The 18,865-nt window shown below is 41.8% G+C and overlaps 1 protein-coding gene across 1 annotated transcript in view; it reads right to left on the bottom strand.

Moving 5' to 3' along the window:
* LOC145356590 (cytoplasmic phosphatidylinositol transfer protein 1-like) overlaps positions 1–18,865 on the bottom strand; it is a 348,840-nt gene that overhangs the window by 107,329 nt on the left and 222,646 nt on the right. The window lies entirely within an intron of this gene.

Genomic DNA, 18,865 nt, shown 5'->3' with positions numbered 1-18,865 from the left:
TGAGAAACATATAAAGTGGATAAGCTCATGGAATTATTGCAGGCACAACCTGCATAAATATCCCTCTCTATCTGATCCATTGTTATTATTTTGCATTTCCTCCTTTGTATGGACCATTTCAGCATTGACTCTGCAACTCACACTGAAAGCACTGCTGATGCTCAGATTCATCACTGATCATTACAATGCCCTCGTGATGATGCACAATGGGTCAAACTTTAGAATCTTACACCACACAGGAAGCTGTTGTTCATTTGATGGCCATTTCAAATATATTCAATTAGTCCTATTCTATTATTTCCCCACAGTTCTGCAAATTTTCCTTCAAATTTGAATAACTTCCTTGAGTTCATAAAGCTTACAACGGTTCAAATTTATAATTTGCCACTAGAGAGACTGGATCGACTGGGCTTGTACTCACTGGAGTTTGGAAGAATGGTAGGGGATCTCATAGAAACATACAAAATCCTGAGGGGACTGGAAAGGCTAGATGCAGGGAAGAATGTTCCCGATGTTGGAGAAGCCAAAGACTAGGAGTCACATTCTGAGAATGAGGGGTAAGCCATTCAGGACTGAGATAAGGAAGAACTTATTCACTCAGAGTTGTGAACCTATGGCATTCTCTACTACAGGAAGCTGTTGGGGCCAGTTCATTAGATATGTTCAAGAGGGATCATAGGGTATGGAGAGAAAACGGGAGTGGGATACCGGAAGTGCATGATCAGCCATGATCATATTGAATGGTGGTGCAGGGTCAAAGGGCCGAATAGCTTATTCCCGTGCATATTTTTAATGTTTCTATGTCGTTTTATTACTGTATCTTTGGTTCAAATTATCATGGAGAAGTGCATTGTGTGCAGAATCATCGCATAACCAACTGTAACTGATTCAGTGTAGCAGCTTGTGGTGCAGAAACACCAAAGAAAAGTGTAGGTAAATAATTCATTTATAGGAGACAGAGAGATTTTGACTTCTAATTAAAAAATACATTCAACTGGAAGATTGATTTCAATTTGCTTCTCCAAAAAGTAGTTTGAGAGGGAATAAAACAATTTAGATTATCTTGCAAACCCCCACTCTCTGCTGAGTTAGCCAACCACTGGAGTGAGAATGTAATGATTTTGTTTTCAGCATCCCAGATTAGGGAAAAACAGGGTCAGGGTTCAATGAACTGAACTTAAGAAATGAAAAGACAATGGAAAAAATAGCAGAAGGGTTTGAAAGTTTTACAGTATTCAGTACATTGCAATAATCATTCATTTCTTTGTTCTTGGAAATGTCTTTGATTTCATGCATTAGAACAAAGTCTGCATTGTCAAGAATTGAGGCAAAGGAAAATATTCACTGCTTACAGAGTAGAGGTTGTGAACTTCCTTTTGTTTTTTTAGCACAATAATAAATATTATTGACTTATGGTGATAGAAATGTGTCAGTCACAGAAATATTAGTCAATATGGATTGAGGCAATATGGGAGCTAACCCAATCTTATCAGCAAGTGGTGCTGAGTTATTTGTCCTATTCCTGGTGGGGTCAGCATGGAGAGAATTTTCATCACTTAGTTTGTACATCAAGCCACTTATTATGCAAATTTATGTCTATTTACCGGGCAAGCTGCTACCTATTCTTCAATAATTAAAATGAAGAAAGCTGATGGAAAGGGTACTCAGGAACCAGGACTACAAATCTGAGATTGTCATGTTTACTGGGCAGCAGCGACCCCTGTGCTCCTATAGGCATTGCAGGCTCTGACAATCTATCTCAACACTGGAGAAATATCACCAATGCTGCCTCATCAAAATTCTCAAATTTGTTGGCAGGTTATGCAGTCTAATGTTAAGATTTTCTTCTAAGCCAATACTTTCAGTGTTGAAGTGCTAAACACGTAAAAACCAGCTTCACTGGTGGATCACTTTGTCTGCATGCATGACACCAGGCTCACAAAATAACTTTCCTAATCTGAACATTGTTGTGGTAAAAGACTCTTAGGAAGGCACAGGAAAAGCTTCAGGAATGCTCTCAAAGCATCCCTGAAGAATTTTAAAATTTTAAAATCGGTGCCTTTATACTGGGGAATTCCTGGCCCCCAATATAAAGGCACCGATCACTGAAATAACACTTAGATAAATAGAAGACAAATCCAGTTAGCGGATGGGACTCACAAGCTCATTGACTCAGTAGGGGAAACGTTATGAAAATTTGCCAAAATGACAGCTCCTTCGAGAAAATTGGTATGAAACTCTTCAGCTCTCTCCAGATCTTGACACTTTGACGGGACTCCCTGCTCCCAACCCTCCTCCCCGCCCCCACCCCTCCCCCCGGCCCCCATAGATTTTGCAAGGATCCTAAAGGTAACCTTCTGTTCAAGGGAAGACAAATATTGCATTTATATAGGTTATGGAATTGTGCAAATGCTGGCATATGAAGATGGATCATGGGAAATAATATGTTACAGAAGAATGGCACAGAATGAATGCTATGCAAAGAATGAGAAAAAAGGTATAATGTCCAAGTCACTACGTCATTATTCACAACCTGCCAAAGCCATTTAGATGCAACAAGAAGTGTGAAGTGAATTTCCTCCTGTATAGGAATTGGTAGAACAATTTAATTCTGAAAATGATCCCTAAGGCTTCTTTCCTTCTCTGTGCATAATTGCTTTTGGCCTTATTCAAGGTCCTGGACATGAAGGCTACTGACTTCTCTTTACCTGCCGGCATTATGTGGGAAACCACTAACCCCATAAGATGATGTGTCACATGCCAGTTGCACAGGTAAATTTAGATCAAAATGTGTCACTTCCACTTTCTATTTTGAAATAGCAAGTTGTGTAAGGATTTTAGGTTAGCCATATTAGGGACAAACTTTCAATATTAGGCTTTAGAAAATTCAAAGTTGGTTGACATTTTGAGGTGCAGGTGTCTATGTAAAATATAAATGCAATATTTCTCTTCCCTTGACCAGAAGGTTACCTTTAGGATCCCTGCAAAATCTGTAGGTGCTTATTCTTAGGCAGTCCCTCATGATTGAGGATTTCTTACTTGCAATCTGGCTCTGTATGTCTACAGTAAAGACTTTGGAATTTTGAAGGCGACTTATGCAGTTCCTTGGTGTTGATGACATGATCCAGATAGTGAACTGCAGATTGGAAGAATTCACATTTGTCTTTCTGGAGTCTTAATCCATAATCTTTAAATCTCTGGAATGTGGCATGTAGATTGTGAAGATATTCTTCTTCATTTTTCCCAGGAAACAAGATGTCATCCAGGTAACACTGGACTCCATCTAATCTGCTTAAAATTTGGTCTGTTGCTTGTTGGAACTATGCTGACGTGGAAGTGATGTCATAGAATCATACAGCGCAGAAGAAGTCCTTCGGCCCATGGAATCCACACCGACACATTAGAAACGCCGGAACTCCCACCAGACCCCATCTGCCAGCGCTTGGCCCATAGCCCTGAGTGTTATGATATGTCAAGTGCTCATACTTTTTTAAAGGACGTGAGGCAACCTGCCTCTACTACCCTCCGAGGCAGTGCATTCCAGGCTATCACCAACCTCTGTGTAAAAAGGTTTTTCCTCACATCCTCCCAAATCTCCTGCCCTCACCTCGAACACATGTCCCCTTGTGACTGACCCTTCAACTAATAAAAACAGCTGCTCCTTATCCAATCTGTCCATGTCGCTCACAAACTTGTACACCTCAATCTGGTTGCCCCTTAGTCTTCTCTACTCCAATGAAAACAACCCAAGCCTATGCAACCTCTTTTTTTTATTCATTCATGGGACATGGGCGCCGCTCGTTGCCCAACATTTATTGCCCATCCCTAGTTGCCCTCGAGAAGGTGGTGGTGAGCTGCCTGCTTGAAATGCTGCAGTCCACATTCTGTGGGTTGACCCACAATGCCGTTGGGGAGAGAATTCCAGGATTTTGACTCAGCAACTGTGAAGGAATGGTGATATATTTCCAAGTCAGAATGGTGTGTGGCTTGGAGAGGAACTTGCAGACGGTGGTGTTCTTATTTATCTGCTGCCCTGAACTTTTTAGATGGAAGTGGTCGTGGGTTTGGACAGTACTGTCTAAGGATCTTTGGTGAATTGCTGCAGTGCCTTTTGTAGATAGTACCCACTGATGCTCAGAATTGAATGTTTGTAGACGTGGTGCCAATCAAGGGGTCTGCTTTGTCCTGGGTGGTGTCAAGTTTCTTGGGTGTTGTTGGAGCTGCATCCATCCAGGCATGTGGGGAGTATTCTGTCACATTCCTGACTTGTGTCTTATAGATGGTGGATAGGCTCTGAGGAGTCAGGAGATGAGTTACTCACTGCAGTGTTCCTAGTTTCTGACTTGCTCTTGTAGCCACTGTTTATGTGGAGAATCCATTTGAGTTTCTGGTTAATGGTAACCCCAAGAATGTTGACAGTGGGGGATTCAGTGATGGTTACACCACTAAATGTTAACGGGCAGCGGTTTGCGTGTCTCTTATTGGTGATGGTCATTGCCTGGCATTCGTGTAGCACAAGCATTATTTTCCACTTGTCAGCCCAAGCCTGGGTATTGTCCAGATCTTGTTGCATTTGGACACGGACTGCTTCAGTGTCTGAGGACTTGCAGATAGTGCCGTACATTGTGCAATCATCGGCAAACATCCCCACTTCTGACTATATGATGGAGGAAAGGTCATTGATAAAGCAGCTGAAGATTGTTGGGCATAGCCCTGAGGGACTCCTGCAGAGATGTCATGGACCTGAGATGATTGACCCTCCACAACCATGACCAAGTTCTTATGTACTAGATATGACTCCAACCAGTGGAAAGTTTCTTCCCTGATATCCATTGATTCCAGTTTTGCTAGGGCTGTCACTCTAACCTCACCTCTGGAATTCAGCTCTTTTGTCCATGTTTGAACCAAGGCCGTAATGAAGTCAGGAGCTGAATGACGCTGGCGAAACCCAAAGTGGGTGTCACTGAGCAGGCTATTGCTGAGCAGGCGCTGCTTTATAACACTCTTGATAACCCCTTCCATCACTTTACTAATGATCGAGAGTAGACTGATTGGGAGGTAACTGGCCGGGTTGGATTTGTCCTGCTTTTTGTGTACAGGGCATACCTGGGCAATGTTCCACCTTGTTGGGTAGATGCCAGTGTTGTAATTGAATGGAAGAGCTTGATTAGGGGAGCTGCAAGTTCTGGAGCACATTTTCAGTACTATTGTTGAAATTTTATCAGGGCCCATTGCCTTTTCAATATCCATTGCCTCCAATTGTTTCTTGATATCACGTGGAGTGAATGGAATTGGCTAGAGACTGCCATCTCAGGTGCTGGGGACTACTGGAGAAGTCAAGGTGAATCATCCACTCGGCACTTTTGGCTGAAGATTGCTGCAAATACTTCAGCCTTATCTTGCACTGATGAGCTGGGCTCCTCCATCACTGGAGATGGCGATATTTGTGGAGTCTCCTCCTCCAGTGAGTTTAATTGTCCACAACCATTCTCGGCTGGATGTGGAAGGACTGTAGAGCTTAGACCTGATCCGTTGGTTGTGGGATCACTTAGGTCTAACTATCACTTGCTGCTTTTGCCATTTGGCATGCAAGTATTTCTGTTTGGTAGCTTCACCGGGTTGATACCTCATTTTTAGGTATGCCTGGTGCGTCTGGCATGCCCTCCTGCACTCTCCATTGAACCAGGGTTGATCCCCTGGCTTGACAGCAATGGTTGAGTGGGGGATATGCTGGGCCATGAGGTTGCAGATTGTGTTGGAGTACAATTCCGCTGCTGTTGATTGCCCACAGTGCCTCATGGATGCCCAGTCTTGAGTTGCTAGATCGGTTAGAAGTCTATCCCATTTAGCACAGTGATAATGCCACACAACACGATGAAGGTTATTCTCAATGTGAAGGTGGGACTGTGCAGTGGTCTGTCTTACTGATGGTATCGTGGACAGATGCATCTGCAGCCGGCAGATTGGTAAGGATGAGATCAAGTATGTTATTTCCTCTTGTTGGTTCCCTTATCACCTGCTGCAGACCAAGTCAAGCAGTTATATGCTTTAGGACCTGACCAGCTTGATTAGTATTGCTGCTGCCAAGCCACTCTTGGTGATGGACTTTGAAATCCCCCATCCAGAGTACATTTTGCGGTCTTGCCACCCTCAGGGCTTCCCCCAAGTGTTGATCAATATAGAATACTGATCCATCAGTCGAAAGAGGTACATGCTAACCAGTAAGAGGTTTTCTTGCCCATGTTTAACCTGAAGCCAGGAGACTTCATAGTCCGGAGTCAATGTTAAGGACCCCCAGGGCAACTCCCTCTCAACTGTACTGTGCTGTAATGTTCCATATTTTGTTCTAACCGTATACCACTGTGCCACTACCTCTGCTGGATCTGACCTAAGGGCAAGCGCTCCATATACACAGGATCTGCTCAGATGAGGAGGATCACAACAGATGCCTCCAGATGCTGAAAGATGCCATCAAAAGAACAGGATATGGCGCTCGACTCATCAATCGACAGTTCTGACGTGCCACAGCAAAACACCGCACCGACGTCATCAGGAGACAAACACGGGACACAGCGGACAGGATACCCTTCATTGTCCAGTACTTTCCTGGAGCGGAGAAGCTACGACATATTTTCTGGAGCCTTCAACATGTCATTGATGAAGACTAACATCTCCATGGCCTCACCCCTCCTAATCTCCATAATTTTCTTTGAGTTATTTGCATCTCTATTGGTGTGCTTTTTGTGCTTCCCCAATTTTAATATTTACACCATTGGCAATTATGTGCCTTCAACTGCTAGGGTTCTGAGCTCTGAAATTTCCTTCTTAAACCTCTCTGTTTCCTCTTTTAAAGTACTCCTTAAAACCACCATCTTTAACAAAGCATTTAGTCGACTGCCTAAATAAGTGTCAAATTTTGTTTGATAGTGCTCCTCAGAAGTATCTTGGGATGCTTTATAGAGGTAGGATGAGATCGTGGGCCCACACTTGCCATCCGTGAGATTGCATTGGGGGTTGAAGATCTGCCAAACCCAGAAATCATGAATCTTACCCATCAGATAGTGATCTCTGATTTTTGGAGTTGCTGTTGTTAAATGCAGAAGAGGTTGTAGGGCTGGAGAAGGTTGCGTGTTTGAAAGGGATGAAATGCGAACAGAACTAGATATGAGATTGAGAACTTTGTACCTGAAGTATTGGTTGGAAGTTTCAGGCATTTGCCGATTTAGTTGTAACCAGTTCCAAAAGTAAACACTATTTTGCTGTGGACAAGTATCTGCTCGGGATTTGACTAAGATTACCCAACCAAATTTCACAATAGAATCTTACAACTGGAAAAAGACGAAATAGGGAACTTTAATCTCATCAGTCTGGCTCTGACTCAAATCTAGTTCCCTAATGTAAAACGACATTGTTTTAAATCACTTGTCACATATTCCTCAGAGTAATTCAGATGTTTTTGGAAAAAAAGTGGAACAGAAAATCATTCATTCAGCTGCATCCCTCAATCTTTTTTACCTCTGGAACTCATTATTCAAATGCATTCTTGGTTGGCCTCATATCTTCCACCCCCATAAATTTGAGGTCGTCCAAAACTCTGCTATCCATGTCAAACTCACAGCAAGTCCCATTCACCTATCACCCCAGTGCTTGTTGACCTAGATTGGTTTCAGAGTGTTGCACCGAACACCTAGGTTACAGGTTTTACTGCTCTTCATGGTTGAAATTATAATTGGGAAAATAAGGCATTTGGTAGAAGATCACAAAGGTTTATCTTTCCTTACTGGAAGATTTCAATCCCAGGAGTCTCATTTATTTCAAATTTCCATAAGACACAACATCCTGTTAAACAGAAGATGCAGTTTCACCTTCAGGACTACAAACAGTTGCAAAGAGCTATGATTAACATTTTTTTGTTCTCAATTTTTCTTTCAACTTTTGCTCCAACAGACTGAAAGTGGTATCCTCCATATTTTGTCAGCCATCATGTATTCCAGATGCTAGTCATTAATTAATATTTACAAAGGTTTCCTACCAACCTGTCAGATCAAATTCAGCATTATTGCTGTATGAACGAGGTGATTCAATTTCAGGAAAGACAATTATTAGAGATTCTTTTATAGGATGTGATTGTTGCTGACAAACCAACAGTTGCTACCCAGCCTGAGCTGTGCGGCATGAAAGATACAGAAGTCTGAGGTCACATACCAACCGACTCAAGAATAGCTTCTTCCCTGCTGCCATCAGACTTTTGAATGGCCCTACCTTACATTATGTTGATCTTTCTCTACACCCTAGGTATGACTGTAACACTACATTCTGCACTCTCTTGTTTCCTTCTCTATGAACGGTATGCTTTGTCTGTATAGTGCGCAAGAAACAATACTTTTCACTGTATACTAATGCATGTGACAATAATAAATAAAGTCAAATCAAAAAATTTCAGAGGGCAGTCAGGAGTCAACCACATTGCTGTGTGTCTGGAATCAAATGTAGGCCAGAAAAGGTAAGGATGGCAGATTTCTTTCCCTAAAAGACATTAGTGAACCAGATGGGATTTTACAACAATCAATGATAGTTCCATGATCATAATTACTGAAATTAGTTTTCAATTCCATCAGCTGCCATGGTGGGATTTGAAACCACGTCCCGCGCAGTTACATTCTTCCTTGTACTATCTGACCGGCAACCCTAGGTCAGGTGACCCCATGAAATGCAGAGTGTACCATATTGTATGTAATACTAGAGGCCACTATCATGATCACTCTATTATTTTGATATTTCCCTTTTTTAAAATTTCAGACTAGTTTTTGTTAGAACAAAATGGACTATGAACATTGCCTACTCAAGTACACAAAAGTCTCCTATCTATTCTTTCACAGTGTTTTGATTAGTCAATTTTGTCTTTTATTCATTTAGGCTATATCTCTGTTTTTTTCACAATGTTTCCACTGGATGTTCTAAATGGTTCTAAATTTGAAGGACAAGGCGTCTTCTCCAGCTCTGCGTCACTTTCATTCTTTAGATAGTTTTCAGGACTCTCGGGATTTGTCTGGTTTTCTATTGCTTCTTTGGTGGATTCTGGTTCTTGATCTTCAGCTACACTTGCTGGTTCAGAGCAGGATTGTATTTCATTTGTCTTCCGTAGGAATTTCTGGCTTCTCCTGTACAATTGTCCATTTGAAGACTACACTGTATAAGGCCCTGGTTCTCCTGTGATTCCTCGGACAACAGCAGGATTTCAAATCCCTTGATGTCGAATTCTCACTGTTTCTTGCACATTCAGTTCAGAAATTGGGCGCATCAATCAAGGTACTCTTTCTGCTTCAAGTGTCTCAGTTTGAGCAGGTCCCGCACATTGTGGTTCACTGACCATGGAAATAGTAATTGGGACTGAGTTTGCTGTTTAATTCTTAGTCTTTTCCCCATCAGAAGCTGTGCCAGAGATGATACAAGGAGTATTCCTGAGATCCAGCAGAGCCAGTTTAGGGGTCTCTTCCATTCACCTCCACCTTCTTCAACAGGCATTTTAAGGTCTGCATGGTACCGTTGGATCGTGGATGTTTGGGAATTGATGTAGTGTAGTGAAACTCCTTGTCTTGTTCGAATTTGCAAAACTCAGTGCCTGAGAATAGTGGATCGCTGTTTGAAGTGAGCACTTCAGGTATGCCATGGCGAGCAAAAATTGATTTCAAATGATTTATTACAGTGATGCTCTTACTAACCTTTCTCAGCAGGACAAACTCAAAATACTTCAAATAATAATCTACTGCTAGTAGGTACTCACTGTTGTCAAATGTGAACAAATCCACTTCAATTTTCTGTCAGCCGCCACTCTGGAATACTTTGTGGTTGAAGTTTTTTTTTGTCCTTCAGTGTACTTTTGGCACACTGTATATGCTTTCACTAAAGCTCAGTGCTGGCTCCAACCCTGTTCAACTTGTACACAAATCATCTTCCAAAAACTACCTCCTGAAAAGTCATATGTGCCAACGACATTTAACTCTCAATTCAAGCCCTCGACTTGGACACCTTGGACTGGATCCTAAATGAGCATTTATCGAAACTTGAACAATACTGCAACACATGGCGAGTCAAGCCAAGCCCTGCAAAAACAGTATCCAACTTATTGCATCCTCACAATGCAAAAGCCAATAAAGATCTCAGCATTCAAATGAATGGTTACAAGGTACAGCACCAACCAACCCCAACATAGTTCAGAGTGATCCTAGATAGGACACTGACCTTCTGGGAACACTTAGAAACAACTGCAGCCAAGGTCAAGTCTGGAAACAACTTGATTGCCAAACTAGTTGGCTCAATGTGGCATGCTGTTGCCATCACCCTCCAAACTGCAGCACTCACCTCCCAAACTCAGTAGCAGAATACTGCGCCTCTGATCAAGATCATCTCACACACAGAAACACACATAGAGTTGATACCCACCTGAATGCTACCATGCGTATCAATACTGGAACACTACACTGAACACCATTCCCTTGGCTCTCTGTCCTGAGAAACATCACTCCTCCACTTATCTGCTGACTTGTAACAATCCACAAAATGACACAAAATGTCTACAATGCCCTTCACCTGCCACTTCATGCTGAACTTTTCAGCCACCCAAGGTATGACTCCCATTAAGAAGGCCAATCTGAAGAAACCCTCCCATACAGGACTTCAACACAAATTTCACTTGGAAAAATGAACGGGAACATTGGGAACAACAAACAAGTACCTGGTCCTAAACCCAACCGAACAGCTGCCTGGTTTCAACCTTCCAAGGAAAGAGCGGTCTATCTTCAACAGGTTCAGAAACATGGCCCTTTCTTGTCCAACCTCCACAGATCAGACATCAGTGCCAGTTCTCTACATACCTGTGGGAGAGAGGAAAGCATATGATGCCCCACATTATAGAAGAGTGTCCAATCCACAGACTCACGGAGGCTATCTGCACTCAACATAGCAGGATGGGAAGAAATGGCTTGGCTTAAGGATTTTGTATTTGCTAAATAAATAAGTTCACTGGGGGATTCTCCCATTCCATTGTGCTGCTTTTGAGATTCAAATGGAGGCTGTTTCATGGACTCCTGCCACAGCCTCCGCACGTCTCCGACAGGTGGATGTTTATTTGCATACAATTTTAATTATTAGCAGGCTTGGGACTGAAATCTCAGGGCCTGCTAGCATCTCCCCACCCGCCAGGAATGGTTCACTCCAGTGGGGTTTAGTACAGGTCCCCACTTGCAGGGAGTTAGTGGCCCAACCCTGCTGGAGTGAAGGGGAGGCCATCAAGGTCCTCTGGAGCATTGATCACTTGGAGATGCTCTCTGAGCATTGCAACCTTGGTAGTGCTGGCCTGGATGCCCGGCACTGCCTATGGGGCAAAGTGCCAATGTCCAGGGGACATCTTGGCACTGCCCACCAGGCACAGGGCAGTGCCAAGGGGCATGACCTGCTGCTACTCTGCATTTGGGCTGAGTGACAGAGGGAGGGAGGGAGGCTACTGATTGGGAACAGACCCTGCCCCTGATTTGCAGTGCAGAGTGAGAGAGATTTATTTTGAAACTCCCGCTGAAAAGAACCAGGGTGATTTACTCCAGTTTTTATGCAAATTCAACACTTCGAATTTTTTTGGGAGAATCGCCCCCACTGTTTCCCTGATTGTGCTCCCACTCCCACCCATTATATTACATCTCAAGCTCTTTCCCTGAATGCCGCGGTGACTTTCATGTATACATTGCAGCATTTCTTTCCTCAGTGTTTCAGGAATTATTAACTTTTCTCCCTTAAAACCTGTTTCCTTTGCTACACAAGCAGCAAACTGCTACATAAGTCCGTCATGAAACTTCCAATACTCCTGTACAACAGAAGGAGCATTCACTGATATCTTGATCTGGCTTAGTGATCTCATCATATTTTAACACTGATGTCTGGATCAGTGTTATCTTTAGACTGGTCAAAGTTTCTTCTTGTCTTTGTTCCCAGTGCTATTCCACATCATTTTGTAGGAGTTCTCTGAAAGGTGCTGTCAGGTCTGGCATGTGCCGAATGAATTTCCCAAGATAGGTCACCATGCCCAGAAACTTTTCTAAATCATTCTTACAGCCGCAGCTGGAGTACTGTGTGCAGTTTTGGGCGCCGCACCTGCGCAAGGATATTTTGGCCTTGGAGGGAGTGCAGAGGAGGTTTACTAGGCTGATACCGGAGTTGAGGGGGTTGAGCTATGAGGAGAGGCTGAATAAACTAGGCTTGTACTCGTTAGAGTTTAGAAGAATGAGGGGAGATCTCATTGAGACGTATAAGATGATGAATGGGATGGATAGGATAGAGGTGGAAAGACTCTTCCCGCTCAAAAAAGACAGTAGGACTAGGGGGCACAGCCTCAAGATAAAGGGGGGGCGGTTCAGAACGGAGTTGAGGAGGAACTTCTTCACTCAAAGGGTGGTGAATCTCTGGAATTCTCTGCCCGTTGAAGTGGTGGAGGCTGCCTCGCTAAATATTTTTAAGAAGCGGGTTGATGGGTTTTTGATAAGAGAAGGGATTAAGGGTTATGGGGAGAGGGCGGGAAAGTGGAACTGAGCCACGACAGATCAGCCATGATCTTATTGAATGGCGGGGCAGGCTCGAAGGGCCAGATGGCCTACTTCTGCTCCTATTTCTTATGTTCTTATGTTCTTATGTACATTCTGGGGGCTGGCACATTCCCGACTGCTTCAAGTTTGCTCTGGTTCAGCTTCAGTGCCTCACTTGTCAGCCTATCTCGCAAGTACTAGATTTTATTAAAACTTCTTTTACACTTTTCCTTCTTCAGCGTTATTTTCTTTTGCTCTTGCCAGCACCTGCCTTAGTCTAAGCTTGTATTTTTCTTGCGTGGCTCCCCATTATTCATATCAGTTTCCACACCCTCTAACGCTTCAAACAACTGCTTCACTGTTCTGTGGAACACCTCAGGAGCTGAATTAATACCAAAGGTAAACATCAAAACCTGTAGCGCCCATATGTTGCATTAAAGGTGCAGAAATAGGAGCTGCTTCATCCAACTTAACCTGCCAGAAGCTTGAACTCGCATCCAAGACTAAATAGTATTCAGCATCAGCTAGCTTACATGTGATCTCTTCCACTATTGGCAAGTGATCATGCTTTCTTTGTACAGACTGGTTTAGGTCTCTGGATCCAGACAGACTTGTAGAATCCCATATGATTTTTCTACAATTACAAATGGATTAGCCCACTTTATCAGTTCTTTAATTTTCTTGATGATGTGAAGTTTCTACATTCTGCCCAACTCTGCTTTCAGTACGTTTTTCAGCATTACTGCCATTTTCCCGGCTGGATGTAATTTGGGTGTCAGAGTTTCATAAATCTTGATGGTATTTTCTCCCTTTTAGGCAAACAATTCCCATGAACACATCTTTGTACTCTTTGTAATTAGCTGGGATGTTGTCAGAGATGACAGTCATTATTCTCTTGATTAGCTTCCAATTTTTACAAGCTTTAATTCCAAGAATGAGTGTTGTATCATTTTTCATCACTACGAATGGAAGTGCTTGAGACTGTTTCTGTAGCTCAGTCTAAGTATTGGCTGTCTACAGATATTTCTTCATCTGTATAAACAGACAGTTTCACTTCTGTTTTAGTTAGCTGTTTTTCTTTACTTCGATAGTACAGGTTTATAGGAGTGACATTTGTCTGTAGTCCTGTGTTAAGCTTGAAATTCACCAGCAAACTGGCAATTTTTAAACCCATCATCTGCTTATCATCTTCAGGATTTTTTATTACTGCACCAATGAAATGTTCAGTTTCAAGGTCATCTGCAATTGTGTGCATTTTTTCAATGTACACGTTATAACAAAGTGATTTAGTTGACCACAGTTCTTACATTGCTTTCTGTACACAGAAAAACAAAGTGGTAAGTGCTCTTGTCCACATCGACCAATGTTTAAGTAGCAGTTTTGTTTTTTTTTACTTTTAAGCTATTTGTTTTTCCCTAGTGCCATTTCTGTTTAACTGCATGTAAAACTGTGTTGGGCATGTCAACTTCTAAAATATGTTCAATCTGGCATTTTGTGGTTTTGCCAGTAGCTTTGCCAGATGCCATTACTGTAAACTTTATTAATAACAGAACATGAACGCATCTTCCCTAACATGTGCGATTGGACCTTCGACTCCCAGGTCAGGTGATCCCCATGAAATAGCATCTATCCAACATTGGAATCCACTATCACAATCACCCTAGGATAGTCTCTAGATTACGTCAAACTGTCAGAATCTAAGTGGTTGATTTGATGTATCAGAATTCACCAAATTAATTGATTTCTTTTGGAGTTACCCATGGTCAATTTTAAATAAAGTTCACCTCTCTTCTTATAACAGACTGGGATTTTCCAGCCCCACTTATGGTAAGGACTAGTCAAATATCTGTTGACTTTGAGCTGGAATCCTGGCACAGTTTCTCTTCTTATTTTCCATCCTCTAGTTATTTGAATTAGAATAAAGCAGAGAATGTTGTCTTTCAACCTGAATTTGTTTCTTTAAAACATGTCCATGTGATCTGAGAAGTAATAGATTTATTCTTTTAGTCATGGCATGCTTTAATTTTGCTGGGATAAATCTTTCACTATCATAGCGCAGGTGCACTGCCATCTGTTCTTTTACACATTTCAGCTTGGCTCCAGGTCAGATTCTGTCACTGCCTGTTCTTTCATCTACATTGGTCAACAATGAATTCCCCTACAAAAAGGATGAAAAAATTTCACTTATTCTCAAATCCCCAATTATGTAATTATATGTTATTATGATTCTGGTCAGTTTTTTTATGGAGCCCACCTGGATCTTAAGTTTTGCATCTTGAGTTTGGCTAGGATAAGCATGATATGTTTCACTTCAGGTGTGATTTGAATGATCCACTCCGGTGCTTTTATCAACCAAAATTTATTTAAGAATATGGTTAACATGTATAATAAGATAATTAGCAAGAACTCTCATCAATTACAAACAAGAAACAAAACAACTACATAATATATAACCCTTAACAAGTATATATAAAATGTTCCAATCCAACAAAACCTTTGCCATAGACAAAACCCTTTACACAGGTTGAACACACCAAAGACTAATGCTCAAGTGATACTGGACTTGAGACCTTTGGATGAAGTCTGCAGTTCTCTAGATAGATTCAAAACAGTTTGAAGTCGGAACAACTTCCCAAAATTAAGCAAGCCACCAACAGCCGATTTCCCTGCTTCAGAAAGAGGGGGAAACCTTGTTTTCAGCTAACCAGCAGAATTTCTAAAACCAGAGACAGAGAGAGAGACCTCTTTTCAGCTTGATGCCCCTTCTAAAACCAAAACTTGGAGCTCAAACAGAAAATGAAAAAAAAAACTCCTATCACCTGACTTGCCAACCAGTTTGATTAATTAGGAGGTCAGGGGTTATGGGAAAAAGGCAGGAGAATGGGGATGAGGAAAAAAATCAGCCATGATTGAATGGCGCAGCAGACCCGATAGGCTGAGTGGCCTAATTCTACTCCTTTGTCTTCTGGTCCTAACAATACAGGGTCATAAACATCCTAATAAAAATAAGCAAACCCCCATTAAAGCAGCAATAAAAAGAGTCTCGTAGACAGCCCAGCAACAATGAGCAAAACAAACTTAAAACTGCAGAGTACATGATTTAAAAAAAAACACTTCTTAAAGCTACACTAACATCACAATATTGTGAAGTACAGGGAGAAGGATTACATAAAACAGCACATATTATAATAATGCACATGATCTATTATTAGAATTGACAGGAACATTTTTCCAGTTTTGTTCGATCCAATTCCCCAACCCCACACTATTCTTCAATTAAGTAATGCATTCGTAAGATGCTCTTGAACCAGGCATTAAGAGCTATATAAGGGTGAAGCGATTTAACTTGTCCTTGGATCTGCTCTTTTCCTTCTGGGAAAGAGTGTCCCAGACAATCTGGTGAGAATACCAACGTTTGAGGAACTGCTGGGAAACTGGTGTACATTCATATTCCATGGTATCAGTACACAAATTTCAAATGCAACCTTAGCATTTTTAAATTCACTAGGTGAAAGCTGAGAGACTGAAAACAATGATACAAAACTTAATTTTCTACATTCATTTTATATTTATTATGTTTCGCTATGCTTATTTACAGATAGTAGATAGATATAATTAAGATAATGATGAGCTTTACGATTATCTTGTCATTTCTATTTGGTTTTAAAGATATTTGTGTATTGTTCTTTAATACAGCAAAATAGTATGATTCAGGCTTTTTACATAAGCAAACTGAAGTCTTACGTGTGTCATGAATGGGATAGCGTGACAATAAATTACACTAAAGATTACATTCTAATCTCTACTTCAAATGTTGGTATAAATATCATGATCAGACAGTTTTAGTTTGAAAATTGAAAAAAAAAACAGCCATGTTGATTTACCGATACCCTATGACATGAAGCAACCATCTGGTCTGCCAAGTCTGATCCACACAACTGTGATGTCTGAAGTATCATCACTCAACAACCTCCTCCCACCAGATGTCGTGTAATCTCCTTGTTTTAATTGGAAAAGAAAAATAGCAGCTTTTCACAAGGCAAGCTAATGGGTTATTAAGTCATTAAGTAGACAGAAATGTTGAAAACTTTAAAATGGCAGTGCGATATTCCAGCAAAATAGCTCAAAATCCTCATCATGACTGAAATGGACAGCAGATTTTTGACAGGGAGAACTGTGTAAAAGAAACTAAGTGTGGCAGAATATCACAAGAAAATCAATGTTGTGTCAATGACTCAGAGGACCTGGCAAAAAAGAAAAATGTTACACAATTTAAAGAACATCACAAAGACATACCATGAATATTGATATAAGTGACTCAGGCCACACTGTCACATGAAGAAAGTAGTGGGTAGTGATTTTGTCAAAGAAACTGGGTGGAACCTGACCAAAAAATGACTTGGGGGGGGCGGGGGGGTGACGTGTTTTACACTCTCAAATTGACACCTAAAGATGCCAACAAAGTCCAGGTCCACAGAGGTTGGGGCGCACTTTCAAAGAGGCACCCCAATCATAGCATGAAATAAGCTGCACCCATCCTCCCACCAAACAGTCATCACCAGTATCTCCCTCTGCCCGCTCCACAATCATCACCGGCAGCTCTCCCCCACCCACACCCATCATCGCCTGGATCTCCCTCACACCCCCTCCCCCAGCATCATTGGCATCTCCCTCTATCCCCATCATCACTGGCATCTATCTACCCCACCCCACCGACTTCAGTGCACGCTCCCTGATACAACCCCTCCTCACATAGCTTCCACTTAGGTCCGTCCATGATACTGCCCCAACACAAGTTGCTATTATGCCAACTGGTGCCAACTCCGGGGCTATACTCACCCTTGTGCCCCAAAGGGAACCCCATGACAGGTTTGCGTCTGGATGAACCTGTTGTAAACCTCGCTTTTGTGGGTATGCACCTCACAATGTCACTGGTGAGGGGCAAGGAAAATCACGAAACATGGTCTCTCCAGATTTTCAGCCCACTTTCGGCATGTAGCAACTTAGCAGTAGCTGATATTCACTTCCAAATGTGGACTGGCTCTAGACTGCAAAAAGATTGCTGTCTTCTTTTCACAAGCAGTTGGTCCTTTTCCTCCTCAAAGCAAAAACCAAAACCAACTTCTTAAACACAATTTCAAACATGGTTTTTTCAAAGTCATAAACTACCATATGAGCCACTTACTTTCATCTGACTTGAGAAATATTGCTAGAGTTTTCAATTTTGAACCAAGTGTGATAGAGATTAAGAAACGAGTTTCCAAAAAGGTTATGAACTATCATTTTGTGAACATCAGTGGAATAAGATCAAGTTGTTTTAATCCAGGTCAGAGACTCCAAGTTTTTTAATGAAATTAGCCTAGATCTAAGTTTTACACTTTGCATTTGCTGTGGGTAAGCATAAGATGTTTCACTCCAGGTATGATTCAAATGAGCCACGAGGAAGCTTCTATCAAACAAGTTATTTCAGAACACAGTTAACATATAAAACAATCAACAACAACTTTTATCAATTACACACAAGAAAAAAAATGACCATGATAGTGTTTATACCTTAACAGCTACGAAAACTGTTCTAACACAGTCAACCCCTACAAAGGTGTGGACGAAGGTAGAGCTGTTGATGTCGTATACATGGATTTTAGTAAGACATTTGATAAGGTTCCCCGTGGTAGGCTCATGAAGAAGATAAGGAGGTGTGGGATAGAAGGAAATTTGGCCAATTGGATAAGTAACTGGCTGTATCATAGAAGACAGAGAGTGGTGGTGGAGGAGGGAAAATTTTCAGACTGGAGGCCAGTTATCAGTGGTGTACCACAGGGGTCAGTGCTGGGTCCTCTGCTATTTGTGATTTTCATCAATGGCTTGGAAGAGGGGGCTGAAGGGTGGGTTAGTAAATTTGCTGATGACACCAAGACTGGTGGAATGGTGGATGAGGTGGAGGGCTCTTGCAGGCTGCAAAGAAACATTGATAGGATGCAGAGCTGGGCTGAAAAGTGGCAGATGGAGTTTAACCCTGGTAAGTGTGAGGTGATTCATTTTGGTAGGACAAACTTGAATGCAGATTACAGGGTCAACAGCAGGGGTCTAAGGAATGTGGAGGAACAGAGAGATCTTGGGGTTCATATCCACAGGTGAAGGTTACCACTCAAGTGGATAGAGCTGTGAAGAAGGCTTATAGTGTGTTAGTGTTTATTAACAGGGGGTTTGAGTTTAAGAGCCGTGGGGTTATGCTCCAAAACTACCAGACATTAGTGAGACCACATTTGGAATATTGTGTTCAGTTCTGGTCA

The sequence above is a fragment of the Carcharhinus amblyrhynchos genome, chromosome 21 (genome assembly GCF_965287045.1).
Source record: "Carcharhinus amblyrhynchos chromosome 21, sCarAmb.v2.hapA, whole genome shotgun sequence".
Lineage (NCBI taxonomy): Eukaryota > Metazoa > Chordata > Chondrichthyes > Carcharhiniformes > Carcharhinidae > Carcharhinus > Carcharhinus amblyrhynchos.
This window is presented reverse-complemented; position numbering and strand designations above follow the sequence as displayed.